Genomic DNA, 23,841 nt, shown 5'->3' with positions numbered 1-23,841 from the left:
CTACCTGTAATAGTCAGACAGGCACATATGAAGGCATATAAACACAGCTAGAAGCTTGGCAGTGTCCAAAGCAAGATGGACTATGGAGTTGTATATACCTAGGCCTACGGTCCAGCAGCTTCATCCTGGGACATATGCTAGAAAAGCAAGCAAACATGTACCACAACCCCTCAAATTTTAGATCAGTGTTCCCAACCTCCAAGAACATTTGGGGACCCAAGGTTGGGAACCACTGATCTAAGGTTTGGAGGGGGGGGGGGGTTACATGATTGCTCACTTTCCTAGCAAATGTGCTAGGATGAAACTGTTGGGCCCACTGGATTGCAGGCCTAGGTCTTAGATCAATATTAAGGACTCTACTAGTAGGCCCTAACCAGTTTGCTAGACAGGTATTTTTGATTTCAGGAGTTAGCAACCATACAGACATTTAACCTCAGATGTCTGGGCTTACAGTGACCTGAATGAAGATGTGATGATTATGACTTCTTATGCAGAGGCACTTGTCAGATAAATAATGGAATTTATGAAGAAGAATACTGTGCAGCCAAGAAAGTCAAGAACAAAATTATAAGTATATCTGCAGCACACAGTATATCATTTTGATACCACTTTATCTGTCATGGCTATATCCTAAGACAGCCTGGAATTTGTAGTGACATTTATAATTCTTTGCTGCTCCCCAGCAGAGTGTTTTGAAGACCTCACCAAACTATAAATCACAGGAGTCCTTTAAATGGAGCCATGACAATTCTAGCGGTATCAAAATGATACCATTGTGCAGATACACATTGTGATTGTTATTGTTTACTGTACCTCTTAGAGCTGTACCACAGAAGTTATTCTGTTCACTCAGACAAAGGAGAGCCCCTGGACAGGCTCTTACTGCTAGGCTGGATGAGGGCACTGTTATGAACTCTGACAGTTCCTCTATACCTTTTCAACCTCTGGCAGCTGTTGCTGGAGTTCCCCATGTTCTGATGTGCCACGGTGCAGTTGCTGTCTTCCAACATCCATACATGAACTCAACAAGGAGGAGCTCAGAGTGCAAAGCACAAGACACCAGGCCTGTAGGAAGTTATACAGCCAGTGCCTTCCCAGCCTGGGTAAGGCAAGCCACCAGGAAGCTACGCCGTGGCCCTGGCTGGTGTTTCTTCATGGAATGAGGAAACATCAGTATATGTTTGGAAGGATTGGTAGGCTGCACTGGGAGTGGGATCAGTTGGAGGCAGTAGAGCATGGGCCACTACTGGGGAAGCCTCACAGCTTTCTAGAGAAACTCTGCTGCAGCACTCAGTTGATAATCATTGCTGGCCAATGCACAGGCTTTTTTTTCTCCATGCATCTAATGAAGTGGACCACAGTCATTGTCATCATCATCATCTGATGTCAATGAATTTTAACTCATAGCAATGTTTTCAGAGTTTTCAAGGTACTGAGAATCAGAAATGGATTATCATTCTCTTCTTTCGGAGTGCGGTGGGATTATGCAGTGTGCCCAAAGTCACAGAGGCTGTTTTTTGTTTGTTTGTTTGTTTCCTCCTAGAAGGCATGCTAGGGATGCAGACGCCCAAACTCTGGCTCCACAACCAGATGATCAACTCACTAAGCTATCCAGACAGCTACTGTAACAAGCAGCAATCTTTAAACTGCTACAGGATTCCAAGTTGTTTTCACCACAACAGAGTAACACAACCATCTCTTTGGAAACACATAGGTCGGTTGGCTGTTAGAGTAAAAGCAAATTTGGACAATAATCAAGCACAGCTACAATCAGCAGTAAAGAGAACACCATGATAACAATGAACACCAAGTATACTGGCGGATTATGTGGATTGTTCCTTTGTCTGTACTTCAAAGCATGGATGAATAGGTATGAAGGCATTCCCCCCCCCATGCCTGTAACTGTTCAATGAGTTTATTTGGATGCACAGTTTCTAGGTGTGAGGACAGAACAGCAGCTGCCAGAATCAACTCTTTCAATTGCTGTGGGAGTCCTTGAGAGCTGCTTCTGCTGTCTCTGTGGTGGTGATACTCAGGACACATGTAAAAAGAAATTCATTCTGATTCACTGATAATTGAGAATCAATATGATTTGGTGTTGTGTGGTACTCTACAGACTTCTGGTCAATTAGGTGTGACCGGTGCTGTTTTTGTTTCCCACAAATCTTAAGCGCTTCGGAGGCAAGAGAAAAGTGCCTAGCATGCATTTGGCAGCAGGACATTCCCACCCACTCCCACCGAATGGAGCTTAAATGATGAGGTTTTTGTAGCCTCACAACACCAGGGGCACTTGTGTTAACTTATTATGCGGTTTAGATTTACAGTGAACTGAAAAAGGTGAAAAGACTTAAATTACCACATTTGCTGTAAATGCATCATAAACATCTGCTCAGATGACATTGCTTAAATGACTGGGCTTAGAAAACTCTAGTTAACTTGATTTGAGACTCTACTTAGAACATTTTCTTTTCAGGGATAATGGTCTAATTTTTAAAGTCCTTTGCAACAGAGATGATGCATTATACCTTCTGATTGTACAGAAAATGCATAATATGAAAAGCGAGAAATAGTCCAAACAGGAGATATTACTCAAGGTAAGGTAAAGGAAGCCAAATAGGCGCACCCCCTATTGCTTCTCCCTCCCCCCACAAATGATTTTCTCAAGATATTTTTATTTGGTTATTTTATCTCACTCTGCCTGAATATAGGTTACAATTTTTGAAAACAAAGAAAAACATCAGTGTAATAAAATAATATTCGACATACACCTAGCAAGATTAAAACGGACCTTCACCTATAAGGTTTATATGCCTCTCAGTGCTGAAAGTAAGGAAGGGACATGTGTATTAATATTATGGGCAAGATGTTGGATCAAGTTAATTAGACCAACTGAATTAATGAGACATAGGTAATGGTAAAGGTTCCCCTTGACAATTCTTGTCCAGTCATGTTCGACTCTAGGGGGTGATGCTCATCCCTGTTTCCAAGCCACAGAGCCAGTGTTTTTGTCCGAAGACAATCTTCCGTGGTCACATGGCCAGTGCGACTTAGACACGGAACGCTGTTACCTTCCCACCGAGGTGGTCCCTATTTATCTACTTGCATTTTGCATGCTTTCGAACCGCTAGGTTGGCGGGAGCTGGGACAAGCGATGGGTACTCACTCTGTCGCGTGGATTCGATCTTATGACTGTTTGGTCTTCTGACCCTGCAGCACAGGCTTCTGCGGTTTAGCCCGCAGCACCACCACATCCCTGAGACATAAATAAGCACTAAATTAACAAATCCCATTGTTCAATGGGTTCACTATAGTCAACATTGAAAATCAGATTTAGGGCTAAAAATTGAACTGTATCTATGTTAGGGCTGTGAGTTACCCTAGCCAAGGTCAGAAACAGTTCTTAAAGAGAGCTAGTGTTCTGAACTAAAAGCACTTCTTTCTTTCTTTCTTTCTTTCTTTCTTTCTTTCTTTCTTTCTTTCTTTCTTTCTTTCTTTCTTTCTTTCTTTCTTTCTTTCTTTCCTTCTTTCTTTCTTTCTTTCTTTCTTTCTTTCTTTCTTTCTTTCTTTCTTTCTTTCTTTCTTTCTCCTTGAAAAGGACCCAAGGTGGCTTATATCATCAAAAGACACTATTTAAAAGCTAAAAACAGTAAGTATACAGATATTAAAAAGAATTAGAGAAATTCTATATTAAAAATGGTAAACAATATCAATACTATAAGCACATTCAAAAGCGAAAAGGCACAACAATCCCTTTAAAAACCCTTCTTAGACTGCAGGCAGAGTTCCATGTTTGAGACCTCAGACTTCAAAGGCGTCCTGTGCTTAAGTCCCAAAGACCAACCACAAAACAAACCAAGCTGATTTGCAAATTATGTAAGATGAGAAATGCTCCTGCTGTGCACTCAGACTCTTTCAGCAATTAAGCAATTCCCTTTTCTCATTATTTGCAATACCTGTTTCTGCTCTAATAGATTTAAGACTATCGGGATTATTTACATCATCTGTTCCTACTCTAAATCTATATTTCAAATATATGTTTGATACACATCAATGTGACTAATGAAGAATTTAGGGTTAAATCCAGATATAATCAGACTGTATCTAAGAAATCCAGCTCTCCATATCTTGATATCAGTGGGCTGTGGGCTGTATGTGCATAAGATAAGACAAACGGGGCTATATCTATATCTAATCTGACATGAGGGTTTTGGGAAGCAGACATTTATATTGGATTTTGAAACACAACTTTCTAAAAAGGAAAAGAAAAGTCAGTTTGAAAGCTGCATCTACGTTTCTTCCGAAGTGACTCTTGGATCAAGTTTTTAGTTAGCCCTCCAAAACTTTTTGAATTTAAATTGTATTAAAACAGACTTTCCCTACCATTTGAAAGTGTATGGACTGCAGTGTTATATTATACAGTAACTTACATTATATGCATGCATCATGGTTCAGAGTTCTGGGATAATGAAAGTCTGTTCATATTAGGCAATCAATTTCTTTTAACGGTGTTGAACACTTTTTTGGTGGATAATTTTACTCAGAATCCACTCTTTCCCTACTTCTGTTCAACTTACGCAGAAACTTGGCTCCTGCAAACTCAGGGCCGAATCAAGGACTGTTCCATTCCAGAGGAATTTTGCTGTTATGTTCACAAAAAAAGAAAGAAAGAAAAGGAAAAGAAAAAGAAAAAAGGAAAGGAAAGGGAAAAGAAAGAAAGGAAAAAAAAAAGAGAAAGAGAAAATCATATCTTTGACAGACCGAATATTCTACTTCTGGCACATGTGTTCACTCATAAATCTGTTCCATCCCATTTCTGCTTCAGTCTGAAAATTTAAAAAGGAAGACCTGCAGGAACATTCTTGTTTAATTAAGCCGAACATTTATCTTTGTATGCAGTTTGTCCAGAAATGCATATTACTGTACTGTATGCTGTTTGGTATGTTTTTTTGATGCAAGAAATGTATCAAAAAAGTGGAAAAGAGTGTAACTTGAAGGATGATCACCTTGCAATAGACACATTGAAATTAAAATGTTAGTTGTGGCTAAGTGAAGTTTCATTGATTTCAGGAGGCAAATATGAATAAATGGGGATCCAACTCATAAATAATAATGAGAAGAACAGCTTTTACAGTCACAGATTTCTAGTCACAGCAACTAACTAAAATGGAATCTGCATTGTCTTTCCCTTTCTCTGGCACTCTCTTTCCTTTGTAGCTTCTTTCTGAATGACACATTAAGTGTTGTATTACCATATGTATTCTGAACAAAGAATTTCTGAACGAGTGCTATGTTTTCTCCAGCTTTGGACCTCTAGTATAGCTACACCAAGATCCTTCAGAAAATGTTAGACATCTCTTTTGGCAGGGCTCCCTGAAATGCTAGAGAATTTCCGCACTCGTGCATGAGTGTGCAAATAAACTGATTTTCCATTGATAGAGAGCAAGTCCTGTTGAAATCAGAAGGACATATATTTGCCAAAAGAAAAAAAGGGGGGGGGGGGGAAGGGAAAAATGCAATGGTCAAAATTGTGCATCATCTACCATCTCTGTTGTGCAGGCAGAAACTGAAGGCTTGCCTACTGAAGCCAGCACCTCTTCCACTTGTACATAGCATCTGCCCTATGCTAGGTTTATGAATGTCATATGGCTTTTGCAAAAGACTGTTGCTTGAGCAGGACAGACAAACAAGACTCTGCTCATTGGCCTCCATCTATTTATTAATTTAAAATATTTTTACCCCACTTTTTTCCTTAAAAAGGACCTAGGTTCCAGCCACTGTAGATCTACTGAGTCAAATGCTCAATGGGAAGTCAAAACTTCAAGAAATGCTAGTACTTTGTTGGATCTATCATAGCTGGGGGTAATGCTTGCTTTTAGGCCATAACATTATATTGCTAAGGATCCTAAATACAATTGCTTAGGAGTGACTTCCATTGAACACATGGGAGATACGTCTGTGTAAACATGCTTCTGAGTAAACATGTACAGGACTTTCATGCTGGACTACTTTCCTTTGTCTGGAAAGGTACAAATGAGATCTTGCACTTGATTAAAATCTGATTGAATAGGAAGGCAGGTAAAGTTGCCCCAGGGGCTGAATCTGCCCCATGGACTCTCAGTTGGCCATTCCTGAGAAATAGGATATAAGCCACCTTATGCAATGATGTGACAGCATTCATGCTATGTGCCAAGAGCTCTTGTCAATGCAGAGCCAGATTTAGCACAGTGCTGCTGAGTGTACATAATTTTTAGACTGAAAGAGTGGTAATTGTGTTATCATTGGATATACATATAGAGCAAACTAACTTATTAAAACCAAAGTAAGTGTAGTTAAGACTCGACATTTCAATTTAGCAATGTTTCCATGGTATCTTTATGTGCAGTTGGCTCTGACACTCTTGAGATTGTATTAATAGAAAAAGGGAGGGTTGTTGTTTTCTGCACTGTACTTGGAAGAACCACTAGAATGCTAATATTCTTTATATTATCTTGGTGTGGATACTGTGTTCAGTTCATTTCTTTTTGTGTTGTAAGAGTTGGATGCTTTTGATCAAAATTCCCAGAGTGGAATGATGGTCATAAAAATCAGTGAAACACAGCCATTATTGCTCCTAGACTAAATCTGAGTCTACAGTCCTGCAGAATGCTGAGAAGGACCACAGCATCATTTGGGACCACAGATGGGAAATGGAAACTACTGACCTACCACCCCAAGGTTCCTTTAGTTGCACACCTTGCAGGAGTTGGTGGTGGTGGGATTGATTTTCTCAACAACTATGTATTGTGATAAGTTATCCTTTTGGGATGCATTGCCAAATATTTCACATAGCTTGTTCTTAGAAGGGCAGATAAGGTAAAGTTTCCCCTTGGCATTTAGTCCAGTCGTGTCCGATTCTAGGGTGTGGTGCCCATTTCCAAGCTGTAGAGCCAGTGTTTGTCCGTAGACAGTTTCTGTGGTCATGTGGCCAGCGCAACTAGAGATGGAACTCCGTTACCTTCCAACTGAGGTGGTATCTATTTATCTACTTGCATTTATATGTTTTTGAACTGCTAGGTTGGCAGCAGCTGGGACAAGTGACGGGTGCTTGGAATCGATCTTATGATTGCTGGTCTTCTGACCTTGCAGCACAGAGGCTTCTGCGATTTAACCTGCACTGCCACCACATCCCAGATAAAGGCAGGGCAGGGCAGATAAGACTCAGTAATTTTATGGAAGGTTTTCCCATGGTAGATCATCTTGTGGCTATGGGGACTTTCAGGATGACCTGTTGCAAAATGTATCCCCATTGTTGGGAAGTGTCCAGAGAAGGAATACTCAACCCCTTCTCCACAGTCTGAGAAGACGCAATTTATGCTAGTGCTAAAGTGTGCTATAGCCTCTTTCTGTTTTATCTGTTGTATATTGAGAGCTGCACTAGACATAAAATAGAAACTGCTTCTTTCTCCCATCTTCCTTGTAACATCTGGCACAAGGGTAGGAAATACGTGACTCTCCAAATATTGTTAAAACACGAAGTCTGTCATCACTCACCATTATATGAGCTGGCTTGGCTTGATGAGAGATGTAGATAATCAAGATCCAGAAGAGTACACATTACCTGTCCCTGAACTAGCACAAACCAGAGCTTGAGGTTTGTTACATTTCTGGACAACAATTCTCAAAATCCACCAGCCAGCATCATTAATGGCATTCGAGAAGGAGTTGTCTCAAAAGTAACTTTTCTCAGATCATTCCAGCTCTAGGCCACATCGTTGGCTTCTGGAACAGGGTTATGGACAAGTATTTTTTTGCTGCTTGTTAGAAGGCATGGAGGAAGCAATGTCTGGAGTGGCTGTAGCAGTATGTCTCATACTATTTAGCTGGACTATAATATGTTGTAATACTCGCCTGCGGAGTGATAGGCATGAGGATTTCGCCATGTGCTTGCTTTTATTAATCTGTATTCTGGGAGTTAATGCCCATCAAACCTGTCTCTGTGGAGATGTTGTTATTTGATTACTCCTGATGAATACAGTCTGTTCCATGCCACGCCTGGTCACAGTTAGTAGCCCAGGATGTCGCTTGCTGTTCAGACTCAATATTGCTGACATGTTCATTTGATCCGCCTTTTCTCTCCCTCTTGCTGAATATGTCAAACCAGGAAACATTAGAAAGATCGCAGATCATTGCTTTGCAAAGTGGGTTTACCTAAGGTGAAGCTGTCCAACCGGAACTTTTGCTGGTGGTCTTTTTAGAAACGATCTCCATGCCTCAGATAGCATTTCTGAGAGCTCTTAAACAAAGCCTTATAACAACTGGTGTTTGCCCAATCCCGTTTGTATCCTAATATTGCAAATACTGATCAGCAGTTCACACAGCATTCCCCTGAGTGCAGTCAGACTACAGCTCAAATGATGGCATTGACCTGCAGTTGACATGCACCAGGGAAAGAGCAGCAAAATTACAAACCGGGCAGTTGTTATTGCAGTGGATTTCCCCTGACTTATGTCGGTAGCAGGTCAAAACAGAACTATGAGGTGACAGAGTCTGACAAAAGCCTAAGCTTGGGTCTTTCTGAGATTACAAGTGTTTGGTGGCACTTCAGTTTAGTCACATACGAAGCAAGAATACCTGACTTCAGACAACCCCTTCACCTCAGCAGGTTAATTCTGTGCCTATTCGTTTACAACATAACTATTGAGTCTTGTTCTACATCTGACACAGTCATCAGTAACCATATTGTGGCTCACGAGTATGTTTCTCTTTCCACATTACGATGCAATATGCTGTGTATTCTGTGTCCCATTTAGAGAAAAACCATAAAAGAAGTTGTGAATATTGAAGCCTCACATTTAGATAAAAATGTGAGACTTCACTCTTTGCAACTTCTTTTATGTCGATCTGGCAGGAAGCAGCTTTAGGTGATACTGGTATTCATACCAGAAGCTTCTATTTTTCTTGTGTACAATGTTGGCAGGATTGCAGGACCAGCACAAGATATTGGTCTGTCTGAAGCAGAGCAGCAAACAGTACCTTCCATCCCTCCTTGTATAAACCAAGACACACAGTAGAGCCAGTTGAGTTATTTTGGAACTTGAGGCAGAAAATCCCACTAATACCTGCCCTCATCCATGGCATTATGAATATAATAAAACCAAGGTAAATAAATAACATTGTGCTGCCCTTCTGTGACACTCAGCTCCACTGCCTGGAGAGTACTCTGAAAGCTAGATCCAATTGTTGAGAATGGACTTTTCTGGCTGCAGAACACAGAGAGGTGTCAGTCTCTGTAACAAGTCACTGGCTAGCTTCAATATTTGGTCTGTCAGATTGATGCATGAGATCTCAGGAACTTGCTGTACTTCTCTATGTCTCTAGGCAGGAAGACAAATCCTAGATTAAACAGCAGTGGAGGATAAACCATTTTTGTTTGTGAGGTGGCTTTAAAGCTTGGTTACCCATCCCCACACCTTGCCACAAGTTAGCACAAGGTCTCACTGTGTTTGAACCTTTGGTGCCCTAATACAGTGGTCCCCAACCTTGGGCCTCCAGATGTTCTTGGACTACAACTCCCAGAAGCCTTCACAACACCTCTGCTGGCCAGGATTTCTGGGAATTGAAATCCAAGAACATCTGGAGGCCCAAGGTTGGGGACCACTGCCCTAATACATTACTGGCACACCAAAAAGTGAGGAGAAAAGTTGGTGACAGAAAAAAAAAACCCCAGTAGGTGCCTGCACTTGGGCCTATCATGGGCCCATCATAGGCCATTTCCACATTCATGTGGTCCAAGAATCAATTCTGGCCTCCACAAAACCTTGTTGCCCCACTTTTGCCACATCACAAAGATCTATTCCTAAACTCAGATTTTGACCCCAAAATCTTAAGGAATGGGACTGACATGCAGCTGTATTCACTGCCTTCAATATGAAGACAATCAGAAAACAAATGGAGGTAGGAGAACATCATTGGAGGCTGTTTTGGATGCAACACAGCTTCATAGTTCAGAGCTGCCAAAGCCAGAATAGCTGTGATGGCATCTAGAATCGAACTGGAGAGGAACTAAAGGAAGAATGGTTGAAAATTCTGAAGATTAACTCAGACAAGGTTAGTCTTAAATCCTCAGGTGAATTGTGCACAGAGCTTGGAAACAAAATGTTTGAATTAACACACTCTTAAGTTCATTAGTTTCGGGAATGAATTCCAAGACAAGGTTTTCTAACTCTAACCTGTAAAAATATCTCAAGCCTTTCCAGAAATCACATTTCAATCTATATTTCCCCCAAATGAAAACTCATATACTTGGGAGTTTTTGTTTTGGGGGGTGGCTGGTTGGCCCTGTAGTGGATTTAACATCGTCCAGCACAATAAGATGCATATAACAATCCTTAAGTTTTCTGTGAATCCTGTGAGCCAGTGCTGCCCAGGGTATGTTCCCCAATGCTTCTGAATCCCGAAGTCTGAATCCAAGTTGTCAGTTTGAATTTTGGTGCTAGTGTACATCCCTAGTATCTATTTTGGTGTCGGCGGTTTTGTTTGCTTCTGTGGAGAGTACGTGGGAACATGGTGGACTTTGTTACTGTGCCAGTATTCCCTTGGGCTGTATAGATGGTGATGGTAGGACACCGATTGCAGCATTCTCTCCTGTTGTTCTGATTACTATTTCTTTTGTCCATGTACTGGTGCCTGTTTTTGGAGTTGATTGATTCTCTGTTTCTCTGTTGCATTGCCTCTACTTTTTGGAGTAGTTTTTATGGGTTCTTTAGGACTTTTTTTGGATTAGTGCCAGAAAACATGAATAGGGAAATAAATACAAGATGAAATGATCCAAAGAGTTGGTCCCTTTCACAAAAATGAAAGCAGCATTCCCTGAAAGAACCTCAAGTGAAAACAAATATGAAAAATTTTGTTGCTTTCCCAATTTCCAACTTTTACCTTGAAGGAATTAACTTTTAAGTCTAACATTTTCAGTACTCTGATTGTGTAATGTCAGCCTGAGGGTATAAGGTCATACAGTAAGTTCATACAAAGTGGTTCAGTGTCAATAAAGGCATTTTAAACTAATCTTACCAATGGGTCAAAGATGCTGGGGGACTTTCTGAAAATGAGACAGCAGCCCCACTGCTTGCACACCAACTGAAGATGCTCTTATGGATTCATCATATACTTGATTTTTTCCCGTTGAAGAAAGGCAAACCAAGTTGTTTTATGGTTGCCTTCTCCTTGACAGAGGAAACCGGAAAATCCTCACCTTGTTTTTACTCTGCTTCTGTTTTCTTTTATATTGATGTCAGTGATTATTTTATTTTTGATTACCTGTTTATGGTTTATATTGCTGGGTTTTGCAAGCTTCCTTGGAGACTTCACAAAGTCAAAAGGTGACTCTGGATATTACACGGTCACAATTCTCTATGTGACTCTCTCTATGTTACACATTTTAGGACTTATTTTGTTAAAATTTGAAAACCATTACTCATGACAATCAAAGGGGGAAAATGATTCAATAACCTTCCCCGAGCCCGTCCTAATGTTTCTCTCTGGAGACCATGGTGAGCACAGCAGTAAATTGATTTCAAAGAGAATGGAGCAGTTGTAACTTCTTTTAAATGCAGGCTTGGCTAGAGTTTCAAGCTTCTAGTTAACAGGGCTGGATAATGCAAGGCCTGTCGTGCTGGTTTCGTATAAGCATTTTCTAGCAAGGGGAAGATTCCATTATCATCTGCTTTCTTGGAATTGTTCCTACTGCACCAAGAAAATCAATGGCAAAATGAGCAGATGGATAGGCTTAATGAAAAGGGCAAAGGGTATCTCTTTGATTCCCAATTTTGTACCACAACAACGACAATTCCTTTGGACTGCTTTTAGAAATAAATGCCTTGTTTTCTTACCTAATCAAGTTCAGAGCTGAAGGATATGTACACACACAAAGGTTTCCATATTGCTAGAGAGGAGTTTTATCACAACCTGCCGAGTTTTTCCTTAGGATCAGTGATATAGTGGCAAACTTGGCCAGGGACTCATCATGACAGTCTGCATGGACTTGGCCCCACAGAGAGTCCAAAATTGCAAGCCGCTGTGCTGACCCCATCAGCAAACCAATTTTGGTATCGCCAGTGGGGCAGGTCTTCTGTAAAGTTAATGAGTCTTAATTTCCCAGTCAATACCAAGACCTACATCACAGCAGGGACCATCCACAACAATACACTGGCTGAAATCCTGTTTTGCAACATGCAATATGCAACTGTTTTGCAGCTCCCAAACAAGCAATGAAGTTGGGCTGATAAATCACTTTTTATCAGTGGTGATTTGCTGCTGTCATCACTGTTGCAGATGTGTTGCAGATGTGAAGCAGTGCACATTTTATATAGGGGTGGGATTTTCAGAGTCTTCATGAAGGGAAGACGTGCTTCCTAAGTGAGGAGGGGAAAAGAGACATAACAAACAAGGGGACAGAGTGTGATATGTTACCTGTTGGGTGATACAGACTTCTAGTATGGTAATGAAAGCCTTGCATAAGGCAAGTGTAGAGAATCTTTGGCCTTTTAAGATGCTGCCGAACTCCAACCACATCAGCCTCAGCCATCCAGGCCAACTGTGAAAGATGATGCAGACAGTCGCTTGCCAGTATCTGGAAGGCTCTAGGGTCCCCATCCCTGCAAGAAGTGCAGTGCCTTCAGCATATTACCAATGCTCTTTTTCTCTTCCCACTGTTGAAGTTTGAGTGATTATGAGGGACTTTTCTGGGCTAGGGTGACTGTCAATATATCAAGTATTAACCGATAGCTCCCTTCTGCCTTTGAGGTGAAGCCTCTCTTTGCTGAGTGCATCTCTTCCCCCCCTCTTTAGTCTGTGGAAGCAGAATTTGCTGTTGATATGTTCACAGCTGTAGGTAGTGAAATGTGCTTTTTTATTCTTTCTCCTACAAATGTCTCAGAGTAAGAGAGCACTTATGTGCCAGTTAATGAGAAAGGAGTGGACCATCTGGGGAACTTGAAGCTATTCTCCTCTGTGAGTCTCTGTACTTCCACTGTGTAGCAAAAAAGATTTTAACCAGAAATTCAAAACTCTACAATCCTCATTGCAGCCATTAGGCTGGAAGGAAGTAGGGGAGAAGAGGCAAAGTAGGTTGTCAACCTTCAGTCGTCCACATGTTTTGGATTTCAGCTCCCAGAACCTCCAGCCACTATGGGAAATAGCGAGGAATTCCAAAATGTATGGGAGGCCACAAAGGTTGAGAATCACTGATGGAGAGATTTAAGGTGATAAATTGGCAATTCTTATACTCCAATAGTAATAACAGCAGAAGGGATGGGGAGAAAAGAGGGGTGAGACCGAGGTAACAGGACCAGCTGTTAGAATAACACAGACTGTATACCTAAGTCACACGTGTGAAGTATAATGCTACAGACGGGGAAATAACTTCTAAAAACTTACCATGGCATATGAAAGTCTGCAGCTGGTACGGCACAAGAGAAACACTTCTAAGCAGATGGGGAGACAATCTGCAGCAGATCACAAGGAGGACATCTGCTAAATGCTTGAACAGGGAGGGAGAAAAAGCTTCTCGATGTGCTGCAGTTCTGTCACCAATATTTCCAGCATAAATAAATGATTTTATGTCCTTAATATTTTCATTATGTGGCCTTCATTATGGCGCTTCTCTAGCGATCTCATTAAGCTGCAGCCTTTCCACTGACAAATCTATGTCCTGTTCTGAGCTGCTCCAGGTTGTGCGTGGCTGTGATGCCTAAGGGAGCTGCTCAGGTCACACTTCAGTGAAGTGGCACATTTTGTCAATGTGCAGAACAAAACAAAACCCAACCCCATCATTGGCTATGTTAGTGCACGGGGGGGGGGGGGAAGAAAGGATGTATAAAAAGCTACAGTAAGGATAATACCATTATAAGAAAGCAACAAAGCTGTCATAAAATATCCAGAACTTTTTTCACAATGAATGTGAACCAAAATCAGGAAGAAAGGAGAGGAAATGTTTGCCCTGCTTTCTTTAAGGAAAAACACCCTGAATGGAAATTGTGGAGCATTCAAAGGTTTTCTTTTTTTGTATTTTTTTTTCATTTTTGAATTTATTTTTCCTGTTAAAGGTATTACCCCACTCAGAAGAATATAAGGCTCAAAATGTATTTGTTTAAGGTGTATGTCTTGTGCCGTCAAGTCACATTTAACTTATAATGATCCTATTAGCAGGGATGTTGACAAGTCTTCAGATCCGACTCTTGAGTCTGGATCATTGGGTACAAGTCCCAAGTCTGAGTCTGAGTCTTCTGACTGGAATCCTGAATTCAAAGCCTTGAGTCTAAGTCTCAAGTCAATGCCCAACAGACCTGAAAGGGAAGCCAGGCCAGCACATGTGCATGTGAAGACAGCAGGCCAACTTCCCTTCCTGGAGCTGGACCGTGCCTCTGTACATGTGCTACTCTTTCAGCTGCGGCAGGTGTGTAGGCAGAGACAGTGGGCTGACTTCCCTATTCCAGAGCTTGCCCCTGACCCTGCTTATGTGCCAGCCTGTCAACTGGGTGGACAGTGCATGGGAGGAGGCAACAGCCAACTCCTGGAAGGGAAGCCAGACCTGCTGCCTCTGAAGACAGCAGCCGCAGTGGTAGAAGTGGCAGCAGGAGGTAGGGAGATCCGTCCCTAATAGGGACTCAACAACATGACTCAGAAAAATGGGTTGGAGGCTCAAGTTGAATTCAAGTATTTCAAAAACTCCCCAAGTCAAGTCCAAGTCAACTCACCATCCAATTTAAGTTGGATTCAACAGTGAGTCATGACTCACAAGTCCCCGTCCCTGCCTGTAAGGGTTTTCAAGGTAAGTGAGATATTTAAGGAGTGTTTTTACCGATTTTGTTTCAATGGTTGAGTGGGGATTTGAATCCAGGCCATATGAGTCCTCGTCCATCAATCTAGCCTTCACAATGCACTAGGTACCTATTGTGTAAAGTACACATAACATAACAAATGAAATGAAAACTAATAGAATGGTAAAAATGGAATAAAATACCATGATCTGCCTTAACAAATTAAAACCCTTACCATGATGCAGGTGTGGTAGTCTGCTTCAGCATGGATAATTTTTGTTTAAATGGAGCAAGTAGAAGCTTGTTCTGGTATGGATTACAATCCTTTTTCTCAGGTACAGTCGGTTGTAACCCACAAAACGCTCACACTAAAATAAATTTGTTAGTCCTAAAGGTGCCACAAGACTTTTCTTCAGTGATCAAAAATTAACATGCATTAATTTGGAGCATGCCCACTTGAAGTAAGGCTATAACTAGGTAATTTTGTGTCAGATTAGAAATGGATAAGGAATTTGATTCAGATAATTTGTGTTGAAAATGTAAAGAAATGCACAAACGTTTTAATAGTCAAGTTGTGTGTGTGTGTTTTGCGGGGGTGCGGGTGGAATCAAGATTAAACAATTCAGGAAAACTGAAATTGACTGATTTGAGCTCAGAACAGATATTTGGCTTACAAGTCTGGCTTTGATTTCCTGCTATTCAGCCATGTTAATACTGTATTAGGGTTGCCACCCACACTGTTTACCCCTACAGAAGCTCTTCATCCTTAACAGTTATATGTCCAGAAAGTAAAATATGATTCTCTCTGTCTGGCCAGTGCAAATGTGAGAGAATTTCACTTTATACAACAAATCATAAATTTCTTCATAGGCAGGTTAAAAAAAGCTTGAGGTTTCTATTTTGGTTCTTTCACTGGATGTGAGCGAAAGCAAAATGAATAAATTTTCTCATTCCTGCCTGCAACATTTAACAGTCAGGTATGTAGCGGACAGAATGCAAACTAATACTAATGAGATGCCAGTTGGAAGAATGAGAGTTTAGGAGAGAGATAATGAATCGGAGGAAAGCCTCCCACCCCAAAAAAGAATTTGTAAAGCTCCAAACAAACTCAGCTGTCCTGAGGAACATGCTAGGTGTGGAGTAAATAATGCCAGAGAGGAACAGATTGGGAGGTTGATGAAGGCTGGTGCCTAATATCTCTAGCGTCTTGTACCTATTGGGGACCACTATTGAGAAGTGGCCGGTTCCAAAAACTGGGCAATACATTTTTTCCATCCTTACTAAACTGAACAAATATCAAGCACCACCCCAATAATTTAAAAATAAAGTACTTTTGTGTCTGAAGAAGCAATTTAATCTCTTGGCAGAAGAACTCACTAAAACCTCTTGAAGTGTCACCATTGGAAAGGTATTTCAAACCATTTCCTTCGTGAGGTAGTTTATGGCTAATATAACTTGACACTCTGAAAATGCTTTGCCGAAGTGCTACTGAAGTACATGACCAATAAAGATAATTACTTTGGCAAAGCACAAAGCATGTTTGAATAAACTCAGCGGAGCTCCAGAGGAATATATCAATTCTGATGTATTCTTTTTTTAAATGTAATTGAAAACTTTGGGCAGACTGAATGTGAAAAAGGACAAATTAATGATTTGCCATTGTCTGGATCCAAGAAGGCAAAATTTGTACGGCTTATGAATGCTTGTTATATATGCTTGTTATATACTTCGTTTTACAGTGCGGGTGCCCTGTTCTTCTCCCTCTCTCTTTATTGCTTGAAAAATAACACACTAAACAAGTTTCTAAAGTTAAGGAAAACAACTGTTTATTTTTCCACATCATCTTTCTATGTCAGAGGAACTGTCAGAGCTAGACTGACCAGCTATTAATAGAAGCCTCCATTAGGCAACAATTGGAAGAGAATCTTCCACCACCTACTCCAACCTCTGTCACTCTGGAGCTATTTTCTTGTTACCCTCCCTTTTCAAAGTTGGGTTTCCTGCTCTTAAAGGTAAGGGAGATAATAGGTGTCTTGTTTTTTTCCTCTCCTGTACACAATGCACTCTAAATAGAAGTAAAAAGAGGATGTAGCCCAGATAGCATGGTGAAAATTTGATTTTGTTTGCTACATTCCCAAGTTCACATTTTCCTATGCAAATTCAATGCAAAGCCCTTGACATGTTTTTCCCCTGAAAGGAATGTGAAATAAAGTGAAAATAACTGATTCACCCATTGAGCCACTGGGTTTTAAGAGCTTTTCTCTTCTAAGTCTGACCTTGTAGTCCTTTTAATTCAATTATCTAGACCTATAGTTTAGTCAGTGAGAGGGTGATAGAGCAAAGTGTGCCTGTTCAGAGGTCAGAGGCAACTAAACAAGAAACAACAGAACCTAGCCACTGATCCTTTTCACAACCTTACTTCAACAAGGTGCAAAAGCATGAGTGAAATGGGGGGAAATCATATATGTACATTCACCCTAAAGCTCAGCTGACCTGAAAATGCCATTTTCCTTTCTGGTCTCCACATTCAATTGCTATTCCATTGTCTCAGTTTCATTCCACTTTTTTTTGGTGACGATGGCAATGCCAGTTAAGATTTATGATAAGGTAATGACAACTGTTGCTCCTTCTTCATTTACTAAGTATGCTTCTGCACCATGGGCTAAGGACGGGGATTCATTCATGAATATAGTCCCAGGGACGCATCAAGGTGATACCACATTGAATCTGTAGAACTGTCTTCAGTGTAGGAAAGTACTTCATGGGGTGAAGAAAATTTTCTGAGACTGCTTCATCAGCCTGTGTTCTGCTCTTTCAACTGAATTAGTATTTGCTGTACTTCAGAGGCTTTTATTGTTTATCATTTAGTGGGCTTTTCCTGCTGTGGTATCAGAAATGTGAAATGTTCTCCCCAAAGAAATACAGAAGGCATCTTAATTGTCTCATGTAAGTGTCTCTGATTCCTCCCACTCCTAATGAGTTTGGAATATTTTAAAGCTACAGTCATATGGTTCCTAAATGATGAATTAGGTATCAACCTGGGTGGGCAGGGGGGAGATCCTGAGATCTAACTCCCGATTACCCTTCTCAGGAGGCACATCATGGCCAGTGGTACAGTTTGAGAGCAGTTATAGAATCTGCAGCCTCTCTCAGATTTGCAGTGTAGATCCCAAGTCCCCCTCCCAACTCCTTTCCCTAGTTATTGAACTCATAATCTGTGCCATCTCTGGAGTTTATTTATTTATTTATTTATTCATTCCCCACCCCCCTAGACAGCGTCTGCTCGGGGCAGCTTATCATAGACTAGTTTGTTGACGTTGACTTCAGGGGGAGAGAACCAGTGAATTAAAATGACAACACAAAAACATGCACACAGAGTCAGTGACTAAAAAGCTGTGGAGCTTTATGTATCTTGGAAGCTCTAAGTATCACACCCTCCATGTCTGAGGAATGAAGAAGGTCTGCTCTGCCAATGTGAGTTTTAGTTTGCCTTCAGCCTAAATCTAAGTGTTAGTCTCATCTAGAGTAGAACTTGAGAACCTGTTGAATCAATGGGATTTACATAAATCTTGATTTATCTGGGTCTAGTAAGGTCTTTTAATTTCACATTGTATTTTCCTGCATTGAGCAGGAAGTTGGACTTGATAGCCTTATAGTCCCCTTCCAACTTTATGATTCTATGATTTTTTAAAAATGTTTGGGTTATTTATCATACTCTTTTCTTTAGTTTTTGTTTTGTAATGTGATTTGAACATATTCCGGTATAAAAAGGGGGCATACAAATTGCAGACCTAAAATGAATAAATAATTGGCATAATAGGTAGCAATCTTCCCAGAGGTAACAAAGCTTTTGATAAAATATTACGCATTTCCAACAGTATTTTTCCAAATGGATGTTTTTAACTCTTAGGTTTGTGGGAACACCTTGGAGATATTAGTTGCTCTCAAGTAAGAAGCAAAATAGATAAGTTCAAAGTTCTTGTTTTCATTTGTTTATATTTTCTCACTTTTAGTCTAAAATCATGATGCTGAGGTGTATGACTCACAGTGAGAAACTTGGTACTGACAAAAGTTAAACTTTATTTGATGGAATTTTTATGGCTGATTTTGACAGGCCCAAACTTTTTAATATGGTTTAGAGGACAGTTAATTGGTTTGGAAAGACATAGATAAAGATAGCAGTGGGGAAAGCAAAACAACCTCTTTGCATACCACAAACAAAGGTACCTCGCAGTGTGGGGGAGTGTATACGCGAGTGCCGAGAAATAATTGAGAACCACTACAACAGGTTGAAGTGATTGTACCGGCAACACAGATCTATGGTAATGGTCTTATCATGAATTGAAAGGATGCTGCCCCTACTACTCCCATGAAAGGGCGGATAAATATTATCAAGATTTATAACTTAGCTCAGAAAGAAAATGTTCAACTCATAACTATGATATTACAGTCCCATTTCTTCAGAAACTCAGGTTCAATAGACAGGAAAATAATTTCTTCCATCCCTCTCCCCTCTTCTTTCCCTGGATCTTGTTTGTGTCATTATGGGACTGATGAAGGTCCTCCTGGCCGTGAGAGTGGGCTCTCCACCTCTCAGAGATCAATGGCTGGATTCTCTACTAATTAATTATGCAGACCACTGTAAGATTGTTGCACCATGGACAGACCACAGAGTTGTCCCATTCATTTGCCCAAAGACACAGTGCTCCAACTATGGGGGAAAAACCTCCAAAATTGTCAGGTCTCTGGTGGTGCCATTCCTCCAGCCACTTGACTGTGCAACATCTGCCTCTAAAATATATTCCCAACCCCAAGGAGCCTGCAGCGTCCGACTGGACACTGCAGGCTCCTTGGGGTTGGGAATATATAAGCGTCTAAGCGTCCTATAAGATAGGACGCTTAGAATGGAACTCCACTCTAAGCGTCCTATCTTCTCTCCAAAAGGAAATGCCGCTAAACTCAGCTAGAAACTGACTCCAGACTTCCAATTCCTCCTGCATGCCATACATAACTCTAGTTTTATGAAATGGACGATGTAGTTCCTTCATTGCATTGCAAAGCTGACGCATAAAGGTGCACCCAGGCGCTACCACTCTGCAGGCAAAACTTAAATGTCCAACCATCTCCTGTAGCTCCCTCGGTGTCACTTTTTAAAAATTTTTTTTCAGCAGTGAAGCTATCCTGGCCTTAGGTCAGCTAATTTTACTTCTAGTAGCTTGGATGTTTGTTGTGTCGTGTCTAACCCGATACCTAAAAATGTTAAAGATGTAGTTGGCCCCTCTGTTTTTTCTTCCACCAGAGGTAAACCCAATTTGTTCGTCATTGCACGGAAGGTATCTAGTATAAATTTACACCTTCCCGTGTTCTGTTCACCACAAAAGATAATCATCAAGGCAATGGGCCATATTTTTACTTCCCACTCCACTCCTCAGCTTCCGCTTAAGTAAAGAACTGTAACATTCAAATGCTGCATGTGAAACCAATAATACCATTCCCTTCTTTCGGGTGCACCTTGTGATTGAGCAGCTTGCCCAAAGTCACCCAGGCTGGCTCCATGCACAGGAGGCACAGTGGGGAATCAAACTCCCCACCTTTGGCTCCACAGCTAGATGCATACCTAAATCACTGACCTACCCAGTCCGCGAGCAGCCCATAGGTAACGCTCTATCTCCATAGAAACGACCTTGAAAATAAAATCCTCACAAGTCAAAATCCTGTGGATGGACCGGCAAAATTTGAAATGCTAATTTTAAGTTACAATTTGACAATTCTGCCCCTACACCATGCTCACGTACCTTGTTAACTGCCTCGTCAAAGGCAGTATAACATACAGTACAAAGTTCCTGTGGGATGGCATTGTTAACCGAGCCCCTCCTTCAAGATAAGACAGATGATGGATCAGTCTGAACTCACCTGGTGCCTTCTTTGGTACTATACCCAAAGACGAGATGAGCAATGTCTCCAAAGGAGTTGTTGTGAATGGTCCCAACATCCTCCGTTCACATACCTCTTAACTATTTTTTTCTTGAACAATCTTTTCTATGCCGTGTATAAGGCTCTATAAACCCTGCCCATAGAGCTCAAATTAATTTATTTTCCTGTTCCCTGTAATCTTAATCAAATTCAGTTATACAACTAACTTAATACTCTATAATTACAATCCTAGCACTTTAGTTGATTAATGAAATTGCTCTAATGAATTAATTATCCCAAATTAATATCTAATCAATTATTCCTAATTAGATAAACTAAAACCGGCTTAGCCTAACTTATATACTTTAAACCTCAATCATCAATTAAAAATTTTCACCAAAACAAAAAGTCTATTGAATAATCAATTTTTTTCTAACCACTCCCCCAGACTCGTCTACAGCCAATCACCGATGGTGATTCAGAAACAGGCAGCCAGCAGATGCTTGACACTGAAGCAAGGGGAAGAAGAAGAAGAAAGTGGGTGTAGGGAAAAAAGGCGCTGCTCTTTAGAAGCCTAACAGCTAAGTGCGCTCCCCACCACTTTTTCAGTCAAGTGCCAACACTTATCAATGGAATTATTCTTAATGCTGAAATCCCCCCTTTCCCACTTATTTATTTATTTATACAAAACAAAATAACTATTTAAGACTGGGAATGCCGCATGTGTGGCTGTGCGGCTCGTGCAAGCACCACTGTCTCACCCTCACCTTTTTAAACGTGCAAGCACACAATCAATAATAAATAAATTGAAACAATACTCCTAATAATGCAATGAACTTAAAAGTAATTTAAATAACTATAAGTATAGCAAGGCAAACCGAGGGGGGAAGCCGTTGCTACCCCCCCATCCACTGATGAGCTGCGAGGACCTTGCAACCCCAAAGCAGTTGATTAAGTTCAGAACAGCTAATCTCCTACTCTCTGCAAATGCCAGAAAGAAAGAGGAAGTGAAGAGGGGGGAATGGCCCTTAAATAGCCTACTGTTCCCCCCTCTTCTAAAGCTGCTCATGTGAGACTTGACAAGAGATCTCGCGTCCTCTGGAGAAGACTGCAAAGGTACGCCATGCTGCTGAAGCCGAGGCTCAGCAGCGGCTTCTTCATTTGAAGGCAAATGACAAGCCACTCTGGTTGGAACACTAAACATTTTCTATGGGCACAAGAATGCCAAGAGAGAAAATTGGTCTCTCTCTTTGGTTCCCCATTATAAAGAGACATTACAGAACATCGAAGAGTTCTTTTAAATCTCATTTTATAGTTCCATTCATTTTAGTTTCCTAGTAATACAATTAAAATATATTGAATGGAAAGGGGAAAGGACATTTAAAAAGGGGATAATTTTCTAAATTTTGAGAGAAAAGGAATGATCTTTCCATAGAATTTAGGAAATTATTGCTTTCAAAAGCTAGCTTATAAAACTGCTTTGACAGACAGTTCTGCGTCGTGTAATTGGATCTTTTTGAACCTTATATTTGAAGAAGCTCCTTAGAACTTGAAACAATGAACGTTTTCTTTAAATCTGAACCAAGTCTCCAGCAGACAAATAATTTGCATATAAAAACATTATTTTACAATGTAGTCATTATAATGCTAATGTTTGAGTGGTCTGAAAAAAACACACACACACCAAAAACTTCATTTAATTAAGACCTAAGTCCAAATACTGAGAGGATCTACAGCAACCCCAGGAATGAGCAACCTCCAAAATGTCCTGTCCTCAACAGCTCCGCTCAACTAACCTCAACACTGCGGCTTCATTTAGGGAGTCAATCTATCTCATATTTGGTGTTTTTTCCCTGTTTATTTCAGCCTTTCCCAGCGTCACTGTATTTTCCAGAGAATCCTGTCTTCTCATGAAATGCCCAAAATGGGAAAGCCTCAGTATCAACATTTGTGCCTCCAGAGACAGTTCAGGTTGGGTTTGATTTGACCTAGGGCCCACTTGGATTGGGCTCGATCATCCTAAATAGGATCTCTTTGAGGTACAATATGTTACTTGGTGTGATCTTTGAGTGGTTTTGGGGTGGGAAATGACACAATGTCTCAAAGCAACATATTTGGTCCATCCTCCCTTTAAAAGGAAGGAAAGAAAAATAAATGGAGAAAAACAACAAATAGATTCTTCTCCTTGACCTCTTCTATGTCTTCCTCTGTGGAGGACAAGGAAGAAGCTTTTCATTTTGTTTTGGTTTTTTTAAATTCTGAGTGGCATAGTGCATTGATGCTGCCTTACAAGGCCTTTTAAAAGGAAGAAAACACACACTTGTGTCCTTTTCCTCCCCTTCTATGGGGGAGTGAGAGGAAGCTTTCAGTTTCTCTATGTTGTCAAATGATTTAAGCAAATTAACATCTTAAGCCATCCACTTTGCTTGATCCTGGCAATCAAACGTGCTAGAACCAAACCAAGGTTAGTGATTCTATCTGCATCAAAAATGCAAAAGCCCCTGATTGGTCCTCAAAATGGTGCAGGTAGGCATGGATCAGGAGCAGCGGGTTCTTGACTGTCCATATATCATGTTGTCGAAAGGAAAAGGAGTGAACCAGCTCATTCCCAGACCGGACCAGACCAAATCACATGACAAATCTTTGTCTGACCACATCCTCACTACAGTGGTGCCTTGACTTACAAATGCCTTCTCCTATGAACATTGTAAGTTATGAACAGCTCCGTTCGCAAAATTTTGCTTTGACTTGCGAACAGAGCTTCGACATATGAATGGAAAAAAAGGCAGGGAAAAGGGGCGGGAAATTCAAATATACTAATCGTTGGTGGTGAAGAGGCTGCTTCATTGTAGCTCTTTCACCCCAATGGTTAGAGCAGGGGTCAGGGAAATTTTTAACATTTACAGTACAGAAAAGTACTGTACCCGGAAAGGGATACGGCGGCCTCGGCCGCTGCTGGGTCCCATTCCCACTGGGCCAAGAACTGAGCGCAGCCTGCCATTGGTGGTTGGCTCCTGGGCTGCGCTTCAGGGCTTCTTGCCTGATGCCATCGCCGCTGCTGGGTCCTGTTCCCGCCGGGTCAGGGACTAAGCACAGCCCACCATTGGTGGGTGGCTCCTGGGCTGCTCTTTGG

General features: G+C 41.0%; 1 long non-coding RNA gene across 1 annotated transcript; it reads left to right on the top strand.

Annotated features, from left to right (window-relative positions):
• The first annotated feature begins 2,434 nt into the window (after positions 1-2,434).
• Positions 2,435-14,116, top strand: LOC144583556 (uncharacterized). Its single transcript, XR_013537402.1, has 2 exons — positions 2,435-2,594; positions 3,596-14,116. It is a non-coding gene; the product is annotated as an uncharacterized LOC144583556 (long non-coding RNA).
• Positions 14,117-23,841: the final 9,725 nt, after the last annotated feature.

This window comes from Pogona vitticeps, chromosome 6 (assembly GCF_051106095.1).
Source record: "Pogona vitticeps strain Pit_001003342236 chromosome 6, PviZW2.1, whole genome shotgun sequence".
NCBI classification, from domain to species: Eukaryota; Metazoa; Chordata; class Lepidosauria; order Squamata; family Agamidae; genus Pogona; species Pogona vitticeps.
Note: the sequence above shows the minus strand (reverse complement) of the source record. Positions and strands in the feature narration are given on the sequence as shown.